The sequence below is a fragment of the Haemaphysalis longicornis genome, unplaced genomic scaffold (genome assembly GCF_048455015.1).
Source record: "Haemaphysalis longicornis isolate Haplotype H1 unplaced genomic scaffold, Haemaphysalis longicornis Haplotype H1 scaffold_10, whole genome shotgun sequence".
Taxonomy (NCBI): Eukaryota; Metazoa; Arthropoda; class Arachnida; order Ixodida; family Ixodidae; genus Haemaphysalis; species Haemaphysalis longicornis.
Genome location: NW_027526204.1, coordinates 125,227,939 through 125,252,037, shown reverse-complemented (window position 1 = coordinate 125,252,037; position 24,099 = coordinate 125,227,939). Strand labels below are relative to the sequence as shown.

The window sequence follows — 24,099 nt, the reverse complement described above, 5'->3', positions numbered from 1 at the left end:
AAGGCCGCGGAAGAGAAAGAAAAATGTCAGTTTTGGGAAACAATGATAAAACAGGCAGAAGTGGACACACATTTTAAAGGGACACTGAAGTGAATTTGTCAAGCTCCTGTTTTTGCTTGCACTGTGTAGACTGGCTCAAATTAGCACACTTTTCATCGTTTATCCGGTTGACAAATCGGTAATTATTTTACAAAGCGGGAAAGCAGAAAAACTACCATGCGCGGTTTGCGGCGGCCGCACCAAGTAAAGCTGTGACGTTGGGAGGAGCGGGCACCGTGATTGGACGACGCCCAAGGTGAGCAACCAAACAAGTTTCGGTTTCGGTTCTGTAAAACACAACCGGTGGCGTTGTTGGATGGGCATTCTCAAGAACTCAGTAATCATCGTACCGCGCTTCTGTCATGTTGTCAGCTGTAAAAATGCATAAAGATAAGCCTCCCAGGACGGCTTGGAATCGTAGCATTCACTAGCCGAGGCCTACGCAGTGCATGGACGCCCTCCGCGTACCCGCAGACGCCCAAATGTCATGCGCTTTTCCCCCATATTTGGAGCTTGCCTCACTCATGCCTGTACCGTAAAAAGCGTGTTCGCACCAGGCCAAGGGTCTGTTCATTCTGGCCTGTGCCAACTGCCCGCAAGCAGTCGGTGCTTATGGCAACAGCACGCCAACGAGAACTCGCTAGCGCGCCAGTGCCAGCCTGCGCGCGTTCTGTGAACTAGTTCGTGGAGCCATGAACGTTGCGGCCCAAAAAAAGGCGAACTCAATGTAGAAAACATCGGCAGAAAACGAAAAAATTACCTTCCAAAAAAAAAGCACGTACCCACGGGGACTCGAACTCGTGACTTGCAAAACACTTGCGCCAACATACCTAGCGCCCCAGACCACTCGGCCACGGGACGGGATATGCCGACCTTGGTAATATAAAGTATATATTGTACAACCAGCTTACACTTGTCTTTGGTTTTGGCATTTCAAGCAGCTTAGGTGACTATTTGTTGTATTGCGCTCGTGCAGTAAGCGTCCCCCGAAATTCCACAATAGCTCACGTCTAGCAATTGCATTTCGTAGACAGAGAAGCGTTCGCAGATGCGTAGTCGTGCTCCTGACCGCTGTGCTTGTTCGCCCAGCGCAAAAAAGTGCTTCCCGCAGCCTAGTTTTAAATTGTACAGTAAAACTAACAGTTGATTTTTTTCCGTAGTACCTATATTGACTTCGCTGACTCTTCTCCCGCCTTCAAGAGGCCTTATATTTTCCTACTGGCGTACCAGTCAGCGAAGCATCGCATGTGCGCTTGTGCAGCGCTTGTGTGAAGCGACCTTGACGTGGAGCTAGATACAGTGTACAAACTAACCAAGTAAAGAAAGGCCCATTCTTCCATTCACAAACGTGTCCTGGCTTCGTTTCAACTAAGCGAACGAATTGCGACGACCCGTCGGCGGCCGGCGGACGAAACGCTGGGCCGACTGACTCTGTCTGAAGGCCGGGGTGCCGTGCAGTAGCGCAGCCAATTGCGAGCTCGGCTCCTCGCGAGGTCACACGAAAACGCCGCAGAAAATGGGCGAGCGTAAAGAGAGGAGGACAGCATTTTCGAATTAATTTTTCTACTAAATAAAATCGCGTAAACGTGCCCAGAGTGGTCGTAACATGGCCTGGGGACTCCGGACTACAATTTGCGCAAGTAATCCCGCAATGTTTACATATCACTTCAGTGTCCCTTTAAAGGAAAGAACAAGTGAAGAATAGAATGCAAACAAAACTTAAAACAAACGAAGTTAGAAGAAACAAGAGAAAGCAAGATATAGACAGGAACGAAGGAAGAAGAGAGAGAGAGAGAGAACTGTTTAATGTGGGCTGGAGAGGTCGGCTCTGCTAGCGGCAGTGCTTGCTGCGCGAGATGGAGGTGATTACAATGCAGTGAAGAGAATGTGAAAGATCGCTAAAGCAGCAATAGAGAGAAAACAAATGTTAAATGAAAAATCGCACGCAATGAAATGCAAGGACAAAACCCAAAATAAAGTTAAGTGAAAGAAAAAAATAGAGCGAATGGAGCCTAGGAAGCGCAGAGCGCCTAACAAGAGAAAGGAGTCAAAGCGTACATGAAGACTCAAATGCGTACAGACGTAGCCATGCGCACAAGAGATGAATTACAATGTTTTGCCTAGTCCTGAATGTCGCAAAAAATGCAGAAAAATTTTTGTCCCTAAAGCTGAGCCATTGTTGTTGTTGAATCTCGCAAAAAACGCAGAAGAATTTTGGTCGCTAAAGATGAGTCGTTGTTGTTGCGGGCCACTCTCTGCGTAACACGACACAGCTTCCTTTCTCTCGAGAGGATGCTTGTGCCCTTATCTATCGAACTGGTTCGAGTGAGCAAATGTTGAAGTGGCAGCACCCTCACAGCGGATATCTATCCCCGGAATGGGATTGATCCTTTCTGTAAACTCCGTCTTCCACCCGAACTATCCAAAGCGCCTAAAGGTGTACTGCATCGTTTGCGTCTCAACGTGGCTTATACCCGAAGCTTCCAGTTCAAAATAGGGTAGGAGGATTCTCCACTGTGTCCCACCTGGGCTGTGCGCGCGACTACCGAAAACCTGTTGTGTATATGCCCGCGATTTCCCGCTGCGCGAGTAACAGCGGCGAGCTGCCTGTCTCGTGTTCGACGTGGAGCAAGCCTTCAGTTCTATAACTTCCTTGGACCCTGGGACAACAAGAAAGAAGACACAGATTGAAGAAGATATGAGAAAAGTGTCACGGAAAGAGCAAGGTTTCACGAAGTAATGGAAATGAAAAAAGAAAGAACTGTTTCACCGCTACAGCAGCGTGTTGGAGTACCGAAACAACGGCGACAACGTTGTACCATTCCGTGCTCGTACCAGATGCTGTATTGCACTTCCTTGGGACCTGGAGCTTGTGCCTGTCAAATTTTCCTACTGCGTATAGCCCCCACATATTTGGCCGTTTGGAGTAGACCCTAAATATGTATCCTCTCTACCGTTGGATGCCTTCAGATCTGTTCTTTTGGGATGAAAGCGATTAGTGGGACAGTACATCCTTCCAGGGCAGCACCGTCTCTATCTACCAGCATGTTTGCAATTGAGATATCGGTAGCTACAAAACTGTTGTTTTCAAAAATGCGTTATCGCCTGGTGTCTTTCATCCATTTCTCTTTACGTTTTGGGGTGACGACACTTGCATGGCCAACGGTACTGGTCTGCTGGTCTGTTCGTTGGAACAAGCGAACGAGCACAGTCGGCATTGGCTTGCGAGCGGACAACGGTACTCTTTCACATTTAAACAGCAGAGAGGCCGCTAAAAGTTCAAAAAATCCCAAGAAAAAAGAACCTACACAAGAATAGAAAATTGTAACAGCAATTGTTTTGTACATCTGTCTCAAGCGCGAATACTGTTAGTGAAAAGAAAGGCTTCTGCCGCCGACCTGTGAGCGGATTGCCGGCCGATCTTGGTCTTCTCCACATACTTTGATGAGTTGGAAATCTCTACCGGAAAGCAGACCAGCAGAACCTTCGGGGGCCTTCCGGGCGGCACCTCTCCCGGGATGAACAATGCGGCAAAATGCGCGGGAAGTTGCATCATGGTGAGGAAGTGTACCGCACGAGGTGCACCGAAGGGCAGCGACAAGGTGGACAGAAGCTAGGACACGGCCTGGCTGGCCGGACATGTAAGCGTCCTAAAATAAACCCACTCGTAAAATGGATTGAAAAATGAATGCACCGCAACCAACGTCGCGTTCTGGGCAATATAGAAAAACATTGGTTTATGTGTCCGCCAAAAGTTTATTGCAAACCCTCGCGTGGGAAGTACCATGCATGGCTGCGGTGGCTACGCCCGAAAGCAATGTAAACCCGAAAAACGGCGCTGCCGCCCATATAGATTGAGCTCATTACCTCCACTATAATTTCCTTGACGTGAAAAAACGTGACTGAGAGAAAACTTCTTGGTTGCTAACTAACTAGTATATCTTTCATTTGAGGAGCATAAATACCCCCAAAATGCATTGGCCGAAGATCCTTATCCACGAAATAGCAGTTCTGCCGAGTGCGCACCACCCTCTCCTTCGGTTATCCCAGTTCAAGTTATGTTCTGTTTACGAATAGCGTAACAAAAATGGCATGAAATGTGCGCACGCCAAAACTTTTCTTCCTAGTTTGTACATTAGGACAAACAAAGCTGCACCGGAGACGAGGACACTAAAGGCAACTAAACCCACAAAGTACAGGCTTGCAACTGGTTTTTATTTCAGTAAAGAAACACATGCGAGTGAAAGTACGACCTACGCATGAGCGAAAATACTAGGGCAAGACAAGAAGGAAAAACGCAAGGTGATGAGGGGAAAACTTTTTAAAATTTTTAGTAAGCTATTTTATTGGCAGCAGCTTGGCCACCCACTGCAAAGACTGAAGGCCATGCTTCCACGTCTGCGACGTTATCACGAGTTACAAAAATGTGCGCAGAAGGAAAATTGTCGAAGCCTACTTTCCACCGTCTGCCCGTACTGATATGCAAGATTGCATTTCTTGGCAAAACTTTTGGTGTGATTTTTAGTGTGTGTGTTTACTGCACCGGCCGTTGCTTTGTTTTGTTATGTCAAAAGCGATTGCACATGCCTGCTGTCACTTGCCTTGCTCCCCGTATGGCACTATGTTTTCCTTCATTTTTGCCCTACGTGTTTCGCGCATGCGTCGATGGCATCTTTGTTAGTATGTGTTTCTTTACTCAGTAAAGATAAGTGGCTAGTCGGCGCTTTGTGTGTCTAGTCACCTTTTTTTATCCGAAGGAAATGATGAGTAGCGCTCAAGAAACACACACGAGATGTTCTTAGACCACAACTAACAAGCCCAACATCAAGTTCTGCCTAAGCTTCTTTTGTCGTTGCCTTCCGAACAGTGTTCATTACCGTTTTCTTTTCGCAGACTGGGGTAAACAACGATTAGGCGCAAAGCTTCACAGGCTGTCGCCTGCGAAAGAGGTCATTTTGAGACATTTCACCTGATTAGTAGCGAACTACTTAATTCTTTACATAGGGATGATTTATTTAAAAAAATTCGTTCGCTTCCTTAGTCAGGCTGAGGTGGACATTGTATTTGTTAAGGGAGTCGTCGCGGTGGCTCAGTGGTTAAGGTGCTGTGCCTCCGAGCACAAACACGGGGCTTCTATTCCTGGCCGCAGCGGCCGCTTTTCTGATTAATGCAAAAAGCCAGTGCGCCCGTGTTTTCGAGATTTTGGCGCACGTGTAAAGATCCCCCGCCAATACGGCATGCTAAATCCCCTGTGTAGCGTCGCCGCATTAAACCTGATAATAAATTATTCTTAATGGGAAAAATGGCCGCCATCTCGCTTTTGGAAACCACTGCAGATGCTGTTGTGGGAGATCACGAAACGTTCTTGGTCGTCTCTGTAGGCACGTCATTTGCACTCGGCTTCTATGGCAGAAAATTCTGGGTCGTGCCTAGCCAACATTCGCCCTCAAATGACGTACCCCCCTTTTCGAGGGCAGCTGCAAACGTAAACTTTTCCAGGGCGCGGATCCCCATTGTTCACAGGTGCCTTTTCATCACTCAGTTGGTTTCGATGCATGTTTTGTGTTTTTTATTTACACAAATATTGAGCTCTATGCAGTATTCCTGCATAGCCTGACGCATGTGCTCGGCGTCTTGTTCGAGAATCCTGGGTCCTTACTGAGTTTTTTGTCCACGATACGAAATTTTTCCAACAACTAGAGGCTAACAGCTACGCTGGAATAATCATGGCTGACGCACATGCCATAAAAAAGGACTCTCCCTGCAATGCGGCCATTTTTAAATTGCGCTGCTGCAAGGACAGCCCTCACAGGTTGTGTCAGACTGCACGGCGATTAGAATACACGAGGTGTGGCTGGTGCAAAGACGTAAGACAAATTATTTGCATTACGGTACCATACGCAGCGACCTGTGCACTGCCTAAGGTGCAAACAAATATTTGCGTTGATTTCCTTCAGGGGACGCCATCTTTCGGCACGTTCATAGACACTGAGCTAGTCTCTCATCTTTCTTGGGCGTATGAATCTCCGTCAGCTGCTACTGTTCCAAATAAAGGGAGAAGATTTGGCAGTTCCTTTTGATTGCGCACTACATGCGGTTACCTCAACCAACCCATATGTGAAATCGTTTGACGGAATTGGTGCAATATTGAACAAAAAAAATCAAACTCAGTGCTAATGTGGCGGACTGTATGTAACGGATGTTTATATTATACTCACTGCGTACTGTCTGTAAATCGTGCAGTTGTCTGAAATTGAAGGGCGTATATAGTTGTCTCGGGGTGACGTACCGGCGACCAAATGTGTCGTTTTGTCAAAACTTGTCCCCACCAAATAACCACCCCTTGTACTCCGAATGAAGATAGTGAGCATGTCTCCTTTTGACACATTGCCGAGAGGGAATAAGGCCGTGACGTCCTTGGAAGGGTCGTTCGCGTCCTGATTCAGGGAAACTGTGAGCCTGAAAAGAGCATTTCCACACAAAATTAGGCTTCATACTGTTTCCAAGGCACCGATGCAAAGTTGCACGAACGATAGTTGCATCTGGTGACATGAATATTGTAGTACTTTTTCATTTACAGGTCATACAAAAGTTAGTGTGAATCGTTTAGGTGTTGTTGTATACACCGTGCTGCATTAAGTTGACTAGTGCCATCACAGCATTTTCTGGCCGTGGCCTCACCTTCACAGTAGTTCTACCTCTTGTTCATTATTTCTCCACTGAAGAGAACAAAGACTGCCACACTACTTTGAAATGTTTCAGACGGAAGCATCAAGCTAAGAGTGAATTTAAGACAGGAGTGGTGCTCTTCAAAACAAACGCGTGCACCAAATTAGAAATGCCATAAAAACACAGTGTTCCCCGGAGGGCTGTGTTCACATAACTAGAGCAGAATAAAGTAGCTTGAACTAAAGGTTAAAATTTTGCCATTTTGCGCAACTCTTAAACTTTTCTGACAGAAGAACTCGCTAATAAATGCGTCATGCCAGAATTCGCCTCGTTTTTTTTGCCGAGCATTTGAGAGCCAATCGCGCGTACCAACCTTTTTTTTTTCGAGACCGATGGAAAGATTATTACAGGTTTTCCTGAAAAATCGCTACAGGGCGCGAACCACTGTGCATTCAGCGCTACAGAATCACCCCATCACAGGATCAAGGAAAAATGGCCATCTGCTCTACCAAGAAATACAATATAAACAAAATAAAATGCAACATTCTGGACGGCGTCATTTCCGTAGAACGGCCTGGCCAGTTATACTCTGCGCTTAAAGGCAAAGTGGTTCAACTTGACGACAGACGCCTAGAAGTCAGAGTGCTAAGGAACGTAGTTAAACTACTCCTGCAACGTGGCATTTATTTGAAATTTAGTACCGGATTGCCGTTCGAAAAGCTACTGATACTTCGCAGGACGCTAAGAAATGTTATATAATGAATGAATGAATGAATGAATGAATTTATTGTAAACAAGGAAAGGAAAGACCACCAGCAGGCGTAGTTTGTCTCACCTAAGGGTGGACACCGGAACGCCTGCTGGTGTGGGGGGTGTGGGGAATGGGGAAAATAGTTGTACAGGGAAGGGAGGATAGAGAGAAGAAGAGGTTACATATATACAAATATACAAGTCTAACAGGACATATATGTACAATATATACAAGGTAAACACTTTTTTAAAACACGAAGACAAAAAAAACACAAGAAAAAAAAAACGAAGCACCCACACACACACCGTTTAGTTTATGTGGGGAGAAAGCGTAGAGCCGGGAGGAGTCCTGAGGCATCCAGGTACGACCCCAGGGCCTCATGGACGCCGTCCCGCTCTCTGGCACTGCCTGGCGGCCACAGAAATTCTTCGAGGGGCCGAGCCCCTCCCCCGAAGGCGGCCAACAGTTCGGTCCTCCCTGCCGCAAACTGGGGGCACTCCAGGACCAGATGTGGCAGGGTCTGGACAGCCGCCCGGCAGTGCTGGCACGACGGGTCATTGATGAGTGCCAGGCGGTGTTTGCGCTCGGCTGTCCACACGCACCCCACGCGTAGGCGCAGGACAGCCGAGCGTTGATGTCTCGGCATCCGTGTGGCCCGGACGGGTGGTGGGGCCTCTCCAGATGCCAACCTCGGGTCCGGATGCTGGGCCCGTACATGTCGCTGTATCAGCAGGCGGGCGTCATCCGCAGCTGCGTGGGCTGCCGTGGGCGTAGGGGGCAGCTCGTGGGCGTCGGCGGCCAGTTCGTCTGCCCTCTCATTGCCCTCCAGCCCAATGTGGCCTGGCACCCATTGCAGCCGCAGGCGAGTCCCCTGCTGGGCCAGCCGTGCCACCTTGTACCGCACGGCCCGCACCAGGAGGGAGCGCGGGTCGCCCCCCTGGATCCGGAGTAGGGCCACTCGAGAGTCACACAGCACGGCGCAGCGCTCGGGGGGCGGCTCCAGCTCCAGTAGGAGGTCCAGGCCAAGGCTTACACCCACCATTTCGGCCGTGGCGGATGATGCGGCGTAGTGCAGCCGCGCCTGCCTGGTGGCCTCCCCCAGCACTGCCGCCGCCGTGGCCGAACCCTGCTGCTGCCGCACGGAACCATCCGTGTACACCAGGGTGTGGTCCTCCAGGTCGCCCCACACGACGCCCCGAGCCAGCTGCAGCTGCCCGCAGTGCGTCGTCCGCCGCTTGCTATGCAGGCCCGGGATGTCCGTGTGCACTTCGGCCTCCAGTGCAGGGGGGCGGCTGGAGGGAGGGCCTGCTTCCACGGGAGCCACCACCTCCTCGTACAGGGCCAACATGCGCCCCATGCGCGAGTGGCGGTGTGTGCGCAGCCGCTGCAGCAGGGGGCTGCCTCCCTCAGCCCGCCGCAGCCGGTCAATGTGGCCCAGGGCGCGCTGGTCCGCCGTCATTTGGAGCGTCCATGCCCCCGCCTCAGCCAGCGTCTTCGCACACTGGGAGTCTCGAGGCAGGCCAAGGCAGGTGCGGACGCCCCTGCGGTGGTCACCCTCCAGCTGCTGCCAGCTGGGCTTGCGCAGGGTGACCAATGGTAGCCCGTACATGAGCAGACCCACAGCCGCAGCATTGTAGAGTCGCAGGGCCGTTCGCTGCGAGCAGCCGCGGTGCTTGGCAGCCATCTTGCGCACGGCCGTGGTGGCCATCTGTGCCTTGGCTCGAAGCTCCCTGGTGGCCTGCCGGAAGTTGACGCAGTGGTCCAGTGTGAGCCCAAGGTAGCGCACACTGGACTTCCAGCTGAGCTCCTCGCCATCGATGTGCAGGCACCTGGCCCTGCGACGGGACTGGGCATCCGGGTGGACCAGCATCGCCTCTGTCTTGCTTGCTGACAGCTGCAGGCCAACATTGGCCAGCTTGGCCCGCACCGCATCCAGAGCTGCCTGCAGCTGTAGCACTATGCTTCGGCAGCTCCCCTTGGGGCCCAGCACCCACAGGGCAACGTCGTCGGCATACACAGACATGTACACCCTGTGTGCCCCTCCTCTCGGCAGACAGTCTGGTAGAGCCGCCATGACCAGGTTGAATAGAAAGGGGCTGACGACTGAGCCCTGCGGGGTGCCCACGTTCACTGGCCGGGGCGCCGACAGGGCGCTGCCCACCTGCACCCGCGCCGTGCGGCCCGTCAAGAACGCCTCGACGAAACCCCGCAGCTTGCCCGCGATACCTGCCTCCTCCAGGGCCAGGGAGATGGCAGGGCGCTGCAGGTTGTCGAAGGCACCCTTGACGTCTAGCAGCACCAGGGCTGCCACCTGCCTGGTGGTCCGGGCATGCTCCAGTGCTGCCACCACGTCGGCAATGGAGTCCGTCGCAGCCCTATGCCTCCGGAAGCCTGTGAGCTGCTCCGGGATGAACTCCTCCTCCGACGTGATGACCTCCATCCTGCGCAGGGCCACCCGCTCCAGCAGCTTGCAGCCACAGGAGGTGAGGGCAACGGGGCGGTAGGCCGTAACTGCCCCAAAACCACGGCCTGGCTTGGGGAGGGGCCGCAGGATGGCCAACAGCCAATCGGGAGGCAGCCGCCCTGTCGCCCAGATGCGGTTGTAGGCAGCCAGAAGCCTCGCGAACCCCACCTCGTCCAGGTTGCGCAGCATCTGGTAGGTGAGGCCGTCAGCCCCTGGTGCTGACTTCCGCTTGCAGGAGCGCAGCGCCCTGCGGAGTTCGGCCTCCGTGATGGGGGCGTCATTGAGGGGATGTCGTCCCTCTGACTCCTCCGGCGCTGCAACCACCTGCCCAGCCGCTACCTGGTGTGGCGGCAGGAAGTGCTCCGCGAAGAGCTCGGCCAGCTCCTCGTAGCTGGCGTTCCTCCTGATGGCCAGGGCTGCCAGGGGGTTGCGGTTACCACGGGGCTTGAGGACCGACTGGAAAATGCCCCAGAGGCGGCGGCAGCGTGGGTCGGCCTCCGAGCTAACGCATAGCTCGGCCCAACGCTGCCTGCTGAGGCGGTTGGAGTGCCGTCGACAGGCCGCGTCCACACGGCGGTATGCCGTCCAGTCAGACCTGGCTCCGGTGCGCTGCGCCCTTCTCTCAGTCCGGTTCCGCTCCGCTCGCAGCTGCAGCAGCTTTAGGTCTGTCGTGGTGGCATCCTTGGCAATGGAGCAGCTCCGCGTGGCTCGCTTGGCGCAGCGAACCAGGCCCGCGAACAGCTCCTCTCCATCCCCCAAGTCCTCCTCAGCTTAGGCAGCGCCGGAAGTGGTCCCAGTGGGTGACGTGGTGCCGCGTGGGTCGCCTGTCCGGCTTGCCGGTTGGTGCGATGTGCAGCGGGTAGTGGTCTGAGCCCCAGGTGCTGGGCTCCCGCCTCCAGGTGGCCTCGACCCCGGCTGACACCAGGCTGAGGTCAATGACCGTGGCAGTGGTATTGCCTCGCCTAAAGGTGCACTCACCGGTGTTCAGCGCAGTCAGGTTGAGGCGCAGCATGGTGTCCCACAGGTGTTCTCCGCGTGTGTCAGTCCGGCCATCTCCCCACATAGTGTGATGTGCGTTGAAGTCACCACAGAGGAGATGCCGGGCTGCGCAGAGGGACACCAGCCGATCCAGGAGGCTCGAGTCCCAGTGTTGGTTGGGACGCACGTACACACTGCACACAGTCACGTCACCACCCGGCACGAGCCGAAGCGTCACTGCCACACACTCCTGTACAGTCGTTGTCACCGCCCTGGTGTCCAGCACCGTGTGCTGCACGTCGCTGCGCACAAACAGTGAAGCCCGCGAGGATCCTGGGGGGTGGGAGGGGTCGCCGCACACCACAGCCGAGCACTGCCTGCTGTCACACGCCGTTGGACTATGGTAACCCGTGTATCCCGGCAGCGTGAACCCCGAGCCATCACCCACACGCACATAGCTCTCCTGCAGAGCCACCGCATCGGGCGCGTGCTGCAGCAGGTACGCGCTCAGTTCCGCACGACGCGGGCGGAGCGCGTTTACATTCCACTGCAGCACAGTGGGCACCTAGGGCTGTTTGCGGCGGCTCCTAGCCGTGATGGGGCTCGGGGAGTGGTCGTCCCTGCACGGCCTGGACGCACAGGGGCCGGAGGGGATTGTCAGCAGGCAGAAGCTCTCCCACGCTTCGAAGGACAAGGTCCAAGTGTTCCCGCTGCTGCCGTAAACTCCACCGCCCTCGTCCCGGCCGTGCTGGGGGTGCCTGGCTGCTCTGCTGCTGCTGGGCTGGGGCGACTTGGCTGTCATGCGGCGGCGGCTGCCGTCCGGCGTTCTGGCTGCAGCTGCTGCTCCTCGGGTGCTGGTGCATCGATGTCGCCGACGCGACAAGGGGCGGCTTGAGCTGCGCGGCCGCCCGCACGGCCGCTCGAGCGTCCACGCGAGAGGTTGGCGCCTGCGCTCGTGCTAAGGCAGCACACACTCGGCGCTCTTCCTGCCAGCGCGGACAGGAGCGGTCGAGCACGGTGTGGGGGCCCCCGCAGTTAGAGCAGAAAGGCTGCGCTGCCCTGCATATTGCCATGGTGTGGGAGCCCCCGCATCGCCAGCACCTTCTGTCGCGGTTGCAGCTCGCTGTTGCGTGGTCAAGCCCGCCGCACCTGTCACATTGCAGCGGTCGCGGTCGACACGGCCTCACCGGCCGCCGGAGCCTGTGCAGCGCTACTTCCGCAGGGGGGATGGGTGCCGAGAAACGCAGATACACTGCAGGCCCCCTGCGAACGGCCGACTGCACCGGCACGGGCGTCTCAAGGCCGGACACGACTGCCTCGGCCGTGATCGTCGCGTCGTCGACCACGATGACGCCCGTGCTGCTCGACGACGGCTCACGGGGGCTCACTTCGATGCCACAGATGATAGTAGTGGCCAAGAGAGTCCCCATGGCTTCCTGGGTGGCCGCGTCCGCTGCAACGACGTTCCGCCGGCCGTTCACCCGAACATCCAGCACACCAGGCTGCACAGTGAGCTGCCCAGCGATAGCGTCGCGCGCCAGCTTCGCGAACGTAGCCCCGGACGCCTTCGGCCGAAAAAGGACAGTCCCGAGGGCTGTGGGGCGTGGGGGAAGCTTCGGCCCCTCGTTCCGAAGCCTTCGTGCCGCTCTCTTACGTTTAGAAGGCGACACTACCTCCTGCCAGTCGTCCTGGGCGGTGTGGTTACGGCTTCCGCCGCTGGCCGCCTCGGCAGGAGGCCACGCTGCGCTTGGGTCCTCGCGTGGGCAGCTCTTAGGGCTCGTAGCGCCACCTGAGGAGTCCTCACTCGCTCCGCCGGTTCCCGTCTGCCTGATTTCACCACTGACGGCAGCGGGAGGGTCTCGACGGGCGCTGGCCACCTTCTCGCTTCTCCCTTGTGGTGGCCGTCCCTTTCCCCGCGGCTGCCCCCGTGGCTCTCCCCGCAGAGCGTCGGCGTAATTGCAGGCGGCTCGCTTGCTTCCCGGAACGTCCCCAGGCCGCACGCCGATTGTCACCACCGGGCTGGGCTCCTCCGCCGCTGCAGCCGCGAGGAGGGACCGAATGGCCGCCGCTACTGCGGCATCCTCCTCCGTTCCATCCAACATGGCGCCGCTGGTCGCCCCGCCGTCTCGCCGACTGCCTCGCTCCTGCTCGAAGTGGACGGCGTCCAATTCGCCCATGACGACAGCGGCAAGTGCGATAGCCCGCTGACCGCGCTCGCCCTGTGCTGTCGGACGCCCGTCCAGATTCCGCAGGTGGTCGAGCTGCCGGCGAAGCATTTCCAGCGTCGCCCTCACAGCGGCGTAGGCTTGCTGCCGCTCGGCGTCCCCCGCCGCGCGCTCCACGTCCGTTGGGGGGCTCGGGGAGTTCCCAACATCCCGCGAGGACAACTCTGTGACGGCCGGGTCCGTCGTTAGGCTCAGGCTCACCTCGGTGTCGTCAGGAAAGCCCTCGATCTCGGCCAGCGTGGGCACCGCACTGGCCCGCCGTCGCTCGTCGTCAGGCTCCACGCTCGCCGGTGTGCCGGGGCCCCCGTCGCCGATCTCCGTGATGCCCACGCGCTCGGGAGAGCTGGAGCGCGAGTCGCCCCGGGCCATCTCTTTCGATACCACTGCTCGGGATGGGCAAGAAGCACTATTTGGCCTGGTTTCACCGTGTTATGCGGAAAATTCCCGGGAGCACATGTGAAACGCGGCCGCCATGCTTGGTCCCCTGGTGGCCCTTTCCCGCCGATAATTCACCGCCGATATCCCTTCTTGTGGTGTAGTTTTTATTGCGTGATCTTTGAGGAACCACCTTCTAGACCGGACGTTGCCGAGCAGGCAAGCAATTCCCGCCGCCATGATCAAATAGTTTGTGAAACCCTTCAAACCATATTGGGTGAGTGTTGTGGAAAGAGCTAGGTTAAGCCAAAAAGAAGCACAGAAACCAACACTTTTGGCCCATTTGTTCCTCTACCCTTTTCGCTTAGAATGAGAGAGCGAGCCTCGGATCTAAGCGCCTTGTTTTAGATGTATACAGATCATCCTTTTCAGACATTTTACCGCCTTGGCAAGTTCGCTCGGTGTCCTGTGACCTTTTTTTATGAAACTTGACAAAAATGGGGTACCACGAGCCGCAGTAGTGCAGCCCTTTCTGTCTTTGCAATTTAAATACCCATGTGCAGAATTTTACAGTGACGCTTTTAAAGCCTCCCCTATGGTGTCTTGCGCTGCTCATGGTCTGAATTTCTGTGCCGACAGTACCATGAACGTACACACAGCCGTTTTTTCAGCAGAATCATATAGAATTTTTCTCATTGTACAACACATTCTTGAAATTCAAATTCCCAATTGCACCATCTGTACAGATTCCTTTTAAGTGTTGTTCGGGCATTGCCATCCCACACGCCCGGGAAAAACTACACAGTTAATCTTGTTTTCAACACTATTATGCCTATGTACAAAAGCATGAACTGGTCCTGTTCAGGGTCCCAGGACACGCTGGGATCGCTAGCAACGAGTTGGCAGACGAGAGGTCCGCTGCTACTGCCCTCAGAAACACTGTAGACATTACAACGGTACCCTATACAGACCTCAAGCCACACATAAGACACATAAGAAAACGCTTACGTTGAGCATGGCAAGCACACTGAAATGAACAGACAACAAACTACATGCAATAAAGCCAAACTTGGGACGGTACACAGCTGACTAACACAACAGAAACAGGGAAGTCGTCTTGGCTAGGATAGGGATAGGGCTCACGCATCCAACTCACTGGTACCTGCTCACGGGATCTTCTAGACCCGAGTGCAGCAGGTGCGGAGAGGCCCTATCTGTAGTTCACGTAGTCATTCAATGCAAGGCACTCGACACCACGCTACGCAAACACTTCCCTGAACGGTACCGACAACACATCCCGCTACACCCATGACACTTCTTGCCCGACTACCCAATATGTTTTCTAACAAGCGTTTTCCTATTTTGATCTGACGTCAAGTTTTTACAGCTTCTTTCATATAATGCATTATCGTCCTGCCTCAATACACCAGCCATGTTCATACATTCGCTTCACTTTTGTTTTTAATGAGACAATGTAGTATTTAATTGCACATCTGTCATCATCAAACAACTTCGTCTTTGGCGCTCTTTGCTCTTGTCAGCCTTGCGTCATTAAACGCAAAGCAGCATCATCAGAAACCAACAGTTTGACCTTGGACCGCTCGAACAATTTCGAGGCAAAGTTCGCGTGAACGACCCACATTAGCAGAACTGAGGTTAGCTGATTGTGCAACGTTCGCATACTTCTTGGACAAGTCTGTGCTCGCACCCTTTTCTTCGCTCAGCCAACATCGCTTGCGGAGTTGCCAAAACCAAGAGCAACCTTCCTGAGCCAACCCGCTAACAACTGTTTCCTGTTCATTACCCCTTTGTGTACACGGTTTATCTCCGTTTTTGTATCTACATTGTTGGGAGCGGGACGCGCCAACGGCGTTGGACGCACGCATCCCTTTTGCCTGCACGTGAAGCCCATATGTATCGGTCACTTACGTTTTGTTTACTTGCAGTGTTGTAGCGCAATGAGCACAACAGCAGTTTTAAGCAAACGTCACTCTTCGCTCTCTTGTTTACCCCCAAAGACAGCCCATTGTGTATACATACACCGTCTTTCGAAATGTCTCCCTCTGTTTTTCGCTGCTTGCCGCAATTCTATTTAAGAAAAGTTATTTTCTCTATGGCAGCGATATCATGTAAATGTTACTGTGATGCAGGGAAGTCCTTTGCCGATACGTGAGCAGACATTTTTGTCAAAGCTCTTCTCGTGGCACCGACCATTTACTCATGATATTTCTGCGCTCGCTTTGGGAGTGCGCACGCAGGCGCGCACGCACGCGCGCACACGAGCACACGCGCAGACACGATCACACGCATATACACACACACGCACATACATACACACATGAACATACAGACATACATACATATCCATACATATACATTCATACGTGTACATACATGTGTATACATATGTATACACATACATATATATGTATATTTATATTGAGCGAATATATCTACTTAGGCCTAGCAGTGACCCCGGATCCCAACCATGAGGCAGAGATAATTAGAAGGATAAGAATGGGGTGGAATGAATTCGGCCGGCATTCTCAGAAGATGACTGGAAGCCTCCTACCATTGTCCCTAAAAAAGAAAGTGTATGACAGCTGCATCTTAGCGGTACTCACCTACGAGGCATCAACTAGGAAGCTCACTAAAAGAGTTCAACTTTAATTGACGGCGACTGAGCGAGCAATGGAACTGAAGATGATAGGTGATGAAGATGAAAGGGAGAAGAAGAGAGCGGAGTGGGTTGGGGAGCAAACGCGTGTTAAGGCCATATTAGTAGAAATTAAAAAGAAACGTCGGCAGGGAATGTAATGCCAAGGTATGATAACCGTTGGTCATTAATGGTAACAGAGTGGATCTCTAGACAAGGCAAGCGTGGAAAGGGGAGACAGAAGGTTAGATGGGCACATGAGATAAAGCAGTTTGCGGGGACAAATTAGTCGCCGTTAGCACAAAGCCAGGATAATTGGAGATCCATGGGAGAGGTCTTTGCCCTTAAGTGGTCGTGTATGTACATATATATATATATCTATATCTATATATATATATATATATATATATATATATATATATATATATATATATATATATATATATATATATATATATATATATATATATATATATATATATATATATATATATATATATATATATCTATATATATATATATATATATATATATATATATATATATATATATATATATATATATATAGTTAAGAGAAAAGTTTCCTGGCTATGAGGTTAGCTGCACGATATAGAAGTCAAACTGAAAAACATTACAACATTTGTTCTAACGTTTTCACAAGGGACCGCTCTTTTTCAAATATACCTCATTCTGTATCGCAGATGTGATGTTGTTCCGATAGGGCTGCGCATTTACGTTAAAGCCGCCACCACCGGCATGTCTCAAGAGCCTAAGGCTAGGTGGGCGCTATGCATACATGAAGCATCCAAGGAGCTTTTGAATATTGTAATTGACCACGATAACTCACAACTAGAGCACATCCTCAGTGAGGAACGAAAGCTGGTATCTTTGAAAAAGACCGCTCCCCGGTCGAAACATTAGAATAAATGTTGTTAAGTTTTTCAGTTTGACTTCTCTATCGTATATATATATATATATATATATATATATATATATATATATATATATTATGTGAGACCCAGTGACTACACTCCCAGTACTTTGGGTTATGTTACCGGCGCTTCTTCGTAATCACCCACTATCATCAGTGCTAGCCCCGATGGGCTCGGCATCATCATCACTTGTAAATAATCATCATCACCGCTTGATCTGCTTCCTTGGCCCGAGCGTTGAAATAAACGGCCACGCAAACCGTCGTCTCTCAAGTGGTGGAGCGTGCGTCTTGATCCCTCGTCCTCCATCTCTGAGAGCACCCCTGGAGCTCCGTTCGGGTCGTCGCTTGCTGCGAGACGCCATGCCTATGACAGCGGAACGTGCCACCGGAACCGGCAGCGGTACCGGCAGTGGAACCGGCAGCGGAACCGGTGGGGCGGGCTGAGCCGCCGTCCCACCGTACTTCGTCACCAGCCGCCAGCGGGATCCACCGATGTTCGCTGGCCTTCGTAATGAGGACGTTGACGAGTGGCTTGATACCTTCGAACGCGTCAGTGCCTTTAACAGGTCGGACGACCGCGCGAAGCTTGAAAACGTCTCGTGGTCCCTGGACGAAGTGGCCAAAACGTGGTTCCGGAACAATGTGCACCACATTCATGACTGGAACGATTTCACCACGCAGCTGCGCCAGATTTTTGGCTCTTCCTCGGCCTGCTCAGACATCGCGAAAAAGAAGCTGGAGGGTCGATTCCAACATCCTTGTGAGACGTACACGTCGTACATTGAAGATGTTGTGGCCCTGTGCCGAAAGGTCAACAAAGACATGACGGAGGCTGATCGCGTGCGCTACATCTTGAAAGGGATCGGCCAGTTCGCCTTTATGCCCTGGCCCTTCAGAATCCGACTACCGTTTCGGATGTGAGGACAACGTGCCAACGCCTGGACGACCTTCAGTCATTCCGTCTCCAGCAGGGTACCATGGCCCGGAACAGCGGCGATGAGGACCTCCGAGCTCTAATACGCGAACTGATCCGGGAAGAACTTGACGGCCGCACCTCTGTGCACGTCTCTTCTACCAGTCCCTACTCGTCTACACCTAACCTGCGAGAGATCATTAGAGAGGAGCTTGCCGCGTGTACTCACGGAAGACTTCCCGCAGATCTTACCCCTCCTCCAGTCACGCCATCCTATTCCGAAGTGGCTGGCAGGCCGCCTCTGTCCGTGGGAGGCGTCCCCGCCGAACCAGTTCCTGGCTATGTGGCAGCGGTCAACCCGGTCCCTGGGCCGCAGCCTTACTATCCAGCATGGCGACCGCAGTGCCCTCAGCCCTCTTTCAACCGGCCGGTGTGTTTCTACTGCGGAATTCGCGGGCACATTTCGCGGTTCTGTAGGAGGCGTTTAATTGATGAGCTACGTGGCTACGACACGTACGAACGTGACCGACCAAACCTTCGTTACGACTACCGCCAGAGGGGTTACCCATCTCCGCCACGGCGGTCCTCTCCTCCTGCCACTTCTGAGTCCCCAACCAATTCTCGTGCGTCGCGACGTCGTTCCCCATCACCATTTCGACGATCTGTGTCTCCGCTTCGCGCTGTCGTGCATGACCCCACCCACCTCTCGGAAAACTAAGTCATGCAGTTTTTGGAGGGGAAACTGCATCTATCGGTATATTAGCAACTCCTCCAGAACACCCATCGAACTTGTTGTTAGTATCAGTTGAAGGTAACGATATCGGAGCTTTGGTGGACACTGGAGCAAGTATTTCTATTATTCGAGCTGTCTTTTGTAAGAGACTACGAAAGGTAAAAACCCCATACAGTGGCCATTTATTACGTGCTGCGAACGACACGTCCATCCAACCTTTTGCCTTCTGCACGGTACGCGTTTCTATCGACGGGCTGTGTCATCACATTCAGTGTGCGGTGATCTCGGAGTGCCCCTATAAGCTTATTCTTGGTTGGGACTTTCTTTCGTCGACTTCCGCTGTTATTTGTTGCCGCACTCCTGCTATCAGCATCACAGACGTTCATCACTCAGCTGTCCCGGAAACAAGTACGCCTCGTCTGGCGCTACGTACCGATCACGTTGTGCCCGCCCGCCAAGAGCACATTCTTTCAGTTTCCGCTGACAAAATCGTTGACGGCGATGTGCTGGCCATTCCGTGCGGCCGCCTCCTTTCATGAGGTCTTGCAGTAGCCGCTTGTCTGGTACGATTTTCCCGAGGGCGCGCCTTTATCCCTGTGCGTAATACGACCTCCGAAGCGGTTCTGCTCCCGCAAGGCTGTGCGATTGCTTCTGTTTCTGGCGACGACGTGTCCATCCTTCCGTCTGGTACTCTTTCCACAGGCAGAGGGCCTTCCACGACCGTTTCCTCTACGTCGTCTCTTGCGGTCACCATCGGTCCGGACCTTACCCCATCACAGAAATCCTCAGTACTGGAACTTTTACACAAGCACCGTGCCTCGTTCGACACCCATTCAAAGTTCCTTCCTCGCAGCCCTGCAGCTACGCATCGCATCAAAACTGATGGATCAACTATTGTTTACCGCCGCCCGTACCGAGTCTCCCCATCAGAACGGCAAGTAATTGAGGAGAACGTGAACGACATGCTGCAGCGTAACGTTATTCGGCCCTTATCCAGTCCTTGGTCTTCCCCAGTCGTCCTGGTGGAGAAAAAGGATGGTTCTGTGCGTTTTTGTGTAGATTATCGGGCCCTCAACAAAATTTCCCAAAAGGATGTGTATCCTATGCCCCGGGTCGACGACGCCCTGGACTGCCTTCAAGGAGCCGAATACTTTTCGAGCCTTGACTTGCGTTCTGGTTACTGGCAGATACCGATGCACGAGCCCAACAAGGAAAAGACGGCGTTTGCTACTCCCGACGGCCTATATGAATTTAATGTCATGCCGTTCGGCTTGTGCAATGCCCCGGCAACATTTGAGCGGATGATGGACTCAGTGCTCAGAGGACTAAAATGGAAGACCTGTTTCTGCTATCTTGACGACGTGGTTGTCTTTTCCTCGACATTTGCTGAGCATCTCCAACGCTTGGACGAAGTGCTTACGTGCATCTCCAATGCTGGACTACAGCTCAACTCAAAAAAATGTCGTTTTGCGACCAAAAATATCAAGGTACTCGGCCATGTCGTTAGCAAGGACGGGATACGACCCGACCCCGACAAAATCGCTGCTGTTGTCGGATTTCCGCGTCCATGCCAACAAAAAGATCTGCGCAGTTTTCTCGGGTTGGCCTCGTATTTCCGTCGCTTTCTTCGGAACTTTGCCACCATTGCGGCCCCCCTCAACCAGCTCCTACAGTCCGGCGTAGCTTACGTTTGGTCGAATGAGTGCCAACAAGCCTTTGAGGCATTGAAAGCCGCCTTAACGTCTAGCCCGGTACTCTGCCACTTTGATGAAAGCAAGCCCGCTATCCTCCACACAGACGCAAGTGGCCACGGAATCGGCGCTGTTCTCTTTCAAAGTGATGCTCAGCTCCGGGAGAGGGTCGTTTCCTATGCTAGTCGTTCGTTGACACCCGCCGAGAAGAATTACTCCATTACAGAACAGGAATGCCTTGCCATCGTTTGGGCTGTTCAAAAATTCCGGCCTTACCTCCATGGCCGTCACTTTACAGTAGTTACAGATCACCATGCACTATGCTGGTTATCTTCCATGAAAAACTTGTCTGGGCGCCTTGGTCGCTGTGTTCTCCGCCTCCAACAATATGATTTTTCCGTGACGTATAAGACTGGAAAGAAGCATACGGACGTAGACACTCTGTCTCGTTGCCCATTGTCTTCTCCGTCTACTGCTCTCCAGGAAAGCCTCGACCACGATGTCCCTTTGGCACCCATCACTTTCCCTAGCTCTGCTGGACACGGTGACTTGCCCTCGCTACAGCGAGCAGACGCATACTGCCGCCCCATCATGGACTACCTCGACGGCCGTGTGCCGCCTCCGACCAGCCGTGCACGTCGTCAACTCGCCAAGTTTCAACTCCTCCATGGTGTCCTTTACCGCCAAAATTACCATCCCAATGGCAACAAATGGGTCCCTGTAGTACCTGGTCCACTTCGACGTCGTATCCTCGAAGAATATCACGATGCGGCAACCGCTGCGCACCTTGGCGTCGCAAAAACATACGAGCGAATACGTAGCCGCTACTTTTGGCCTGGCCTCTCTGCAGCTGTGGCCAAGTACGTCCGCTCGTGCCCCTCTTGCCAGCAATGCAAACGTTCGACTACTCCTCCGACCGGACTACTGCAGCCTCTTCCTTGTCCTTCGGCTCCCTTTGAGACCGTGGGCATCGACTTGTATGGACCGCTACCTGCGACCCAATCTGGGTACCGGTGGATAGTTACGGCTGTAGATCATTTGACTAGGTACGCCGAAACTGCGCCTATTCGCTCTGGCACTGCCGCAGAAGTGGCAGACTTCATCCTGCACAACATTATTTTGCGCCATGGAGCTCCACGCGTCCTTCTGAGCGACCGCGGCAGGGTTTTTCTCTCAACCGTTGTTGAAGAGCTTCTGCGTGCTTCGAACACGGCCCACAAAACAACGTCCAGCTACCATCCCTAGACGAATGGTCTCACTGAGCGATTTCATCGAACACTGCCGGACATGCTCTCCATGTATATTAGTCCTGATCATCGCAACTGGAACGTTATCCTACCCTTTGTAACCTTCGCTTACAACTCCGCAAAGCAAAAGACTACCGGCTATTCACCGTTCTTTCTCGTCTTTGGCCGCTCCCCATCGATTACTTTTGAATCCAGTTTTTTCTACGCTCCTGTCGCCTCTGATGCACCATCGCATGAGCAGTACGTTTCGCGGCTCGCCCACTGTCGAGACCTCGCGCGACGTCGAACAGAAATTCGGCAGCACGAACGGAAAACCCGCTACGACGTGAAACATCGCTCTGTGCGGTTCCGTCCCGGGGATGAAGTGTTGCTATGGACACCCGCTCGCGTCCCCGGACTGTGCGAGAAGTTCCTCCACCGTTTTCTTGGCCCATACCAAATCTTAGAAGAGATTTCTCCTGTCAATTATCGCATCACGCCGGTAACTCCGCCTACAGACCGCCGTCGCTGTGGCACTGAAATCGTTCATGTATCCCGCCTGAAGCCATTCAACCACCGTACCACCGACTGACTCGCGGCCAGGAGGCCGGTTCCGCTCGCGGAGGGGAAATTATGTGAGACCCAGTGACTACACTCCCAGTACTTTGGGTTATGTTACCGGCGCTTCTTCGTAATCACCCACTATCATCAGTGCTAGCCCCGATGGGCTCGGCATCATCATCACTTGTAAATATACATCATCACCGCTTGATCTGCTTCCTTGGCCCGAGCGTTGAAATAAACGGCCACGCAAACCGTCGTCTCTCTCTCTCTCTCTCTCTCTCTCTCTCTATATATATATATATATATATATATATATATATATAAATATATATATACATATATATATATATATATATATATATATATATATATATATACACATATATATATATATATATATATATATATATATATATATATATATATATATATATATATATATATATATATATATAGGGAGAAGTTGAACTTTTGAAGATGGTAGAGAACACAAGAAAAGAAAACTTTGAACAAGGTAAAAGCACGATTGTTGCCAACGTTTCAGCAAAGAGACTTGCTTTCGTCAGGGGAAAGCAAGCACGTTGGCAACAATCGTGCTTTCACCTTGTTCGAAGTTTTTCTTTATATATATATATATATATATATATATATATATATATATATATATATATATACTGAAACGAGAAGATAACGAACGAAAGTGTATTAACGTGTCCGCTTGGGGCAAGCCTTCGTCAGAATAAAACAAATGACAAGTAACTTGGCGTATAAAGCATCAGGAGCCAATCACAGCAAACATGGGGACAGGTTTTGTGTTGGGCAGGACGACAACAGTCGATGAACATTTGATTCGATATTAAGGCTTGCAGGATTTCCAAGTGACAGGTCACTTTCACTGGCAGAAACAGTGAGAGCTGTACAAAAACGGTAGATAAAGAGTAACGGTAAAAGGCTATGGGAAACAAAATTTCTACCGAACGGCGGAGTCAGCATAACATATGCAATGGAGAGCAAAAAAAAAAAGAAAAAGAAAACAGTAACGTCTGAACAGTCAACCGGTCGTAAGGAATGCGGTAGAGATAGTATCACTCGTGAGACTAATGCCGAAGCTAAGATAGATAAAAACTACTAAAAATGCTTATTTGGGGCACGCGCGCAGCCACATACACACGGACCAATGCAAACACAAATATATCTACGTTAAAAGCAGTACAAAGGTTACATAGAGGCGATCACTGCGACAAGAAAGCCAGCGCGCCAACTCTTTCATTTAACCCCGATTTCATAGATTTGAATTTGTGAATGGGATACGATTCCATCACTTCCCTTTCATGATGTGAGCGGAAACCGGATTCAAGGATTGTTGCTTTTATTTTGTTAAATTAATGACCTACTACGTTGATATGCTGGGGCAACGGCAGGTTCGGGAGGGTCTTTATATACGACTTGTGATTATTGAAACGAAGTCTAAAATACTTGCGGGTCTGTCCAATATACTGAAGCCGGCATTCGGTACTCTCGAACAGCTAAATCACGTTTTCGGTGTCTCAAGTAAAATTTCCTTTTATGTTTAGTGTGAAATTGGAAGCTGTACTGCTGACTGTGGCAGTTGTCGTCATTTGGGGACAAATTCGGCATCGCGGTTTTTGGCTCGGTTGGCAGCCAATTGAAGGTGGGCGAGTGGTTTTAGAGTAAGTGAGTCAATCGCGTAGGTTTGGTGATCGTCGATAGACTACGCGAGGCGAATCTTGAAAAATGCGTTGGAACCTCTGCCGTGGTATAAATATGTTATGATGCTACTTGAGAATTGATGTTACTTTAGGGGCTGACGATGAATAGCTGAGTACCAGATTAGAGGTTTGCTGAGTGCGAGGCTGTGTC

At 52.1% G+C, this 24,099-nt stretch overlaps 1 long non-coding RNA gene across 1 annotated transcript in view; it reads right to left on the bottom strand.

Annotated features, from left to right (window-relative positions):
• LOC144157950 (uncharacterized) overlaps nucleotides 1-24,099 on the bottom strand; it is a 100,766-nt gene that overhangs the window by 1,999 nt on the left and 74,668 nt on the right. The window contains exon 6 of the long non-coding RNA XR_013319911.1: nucleotides 6,258-6,498. This is a non-coding gene — a long non-coding RNA (uncharacterized LOC144157950). The remainder of the gene's footprint in view (nucleotides 1-6,257; nucleotides 6,499-24,099) is intronic.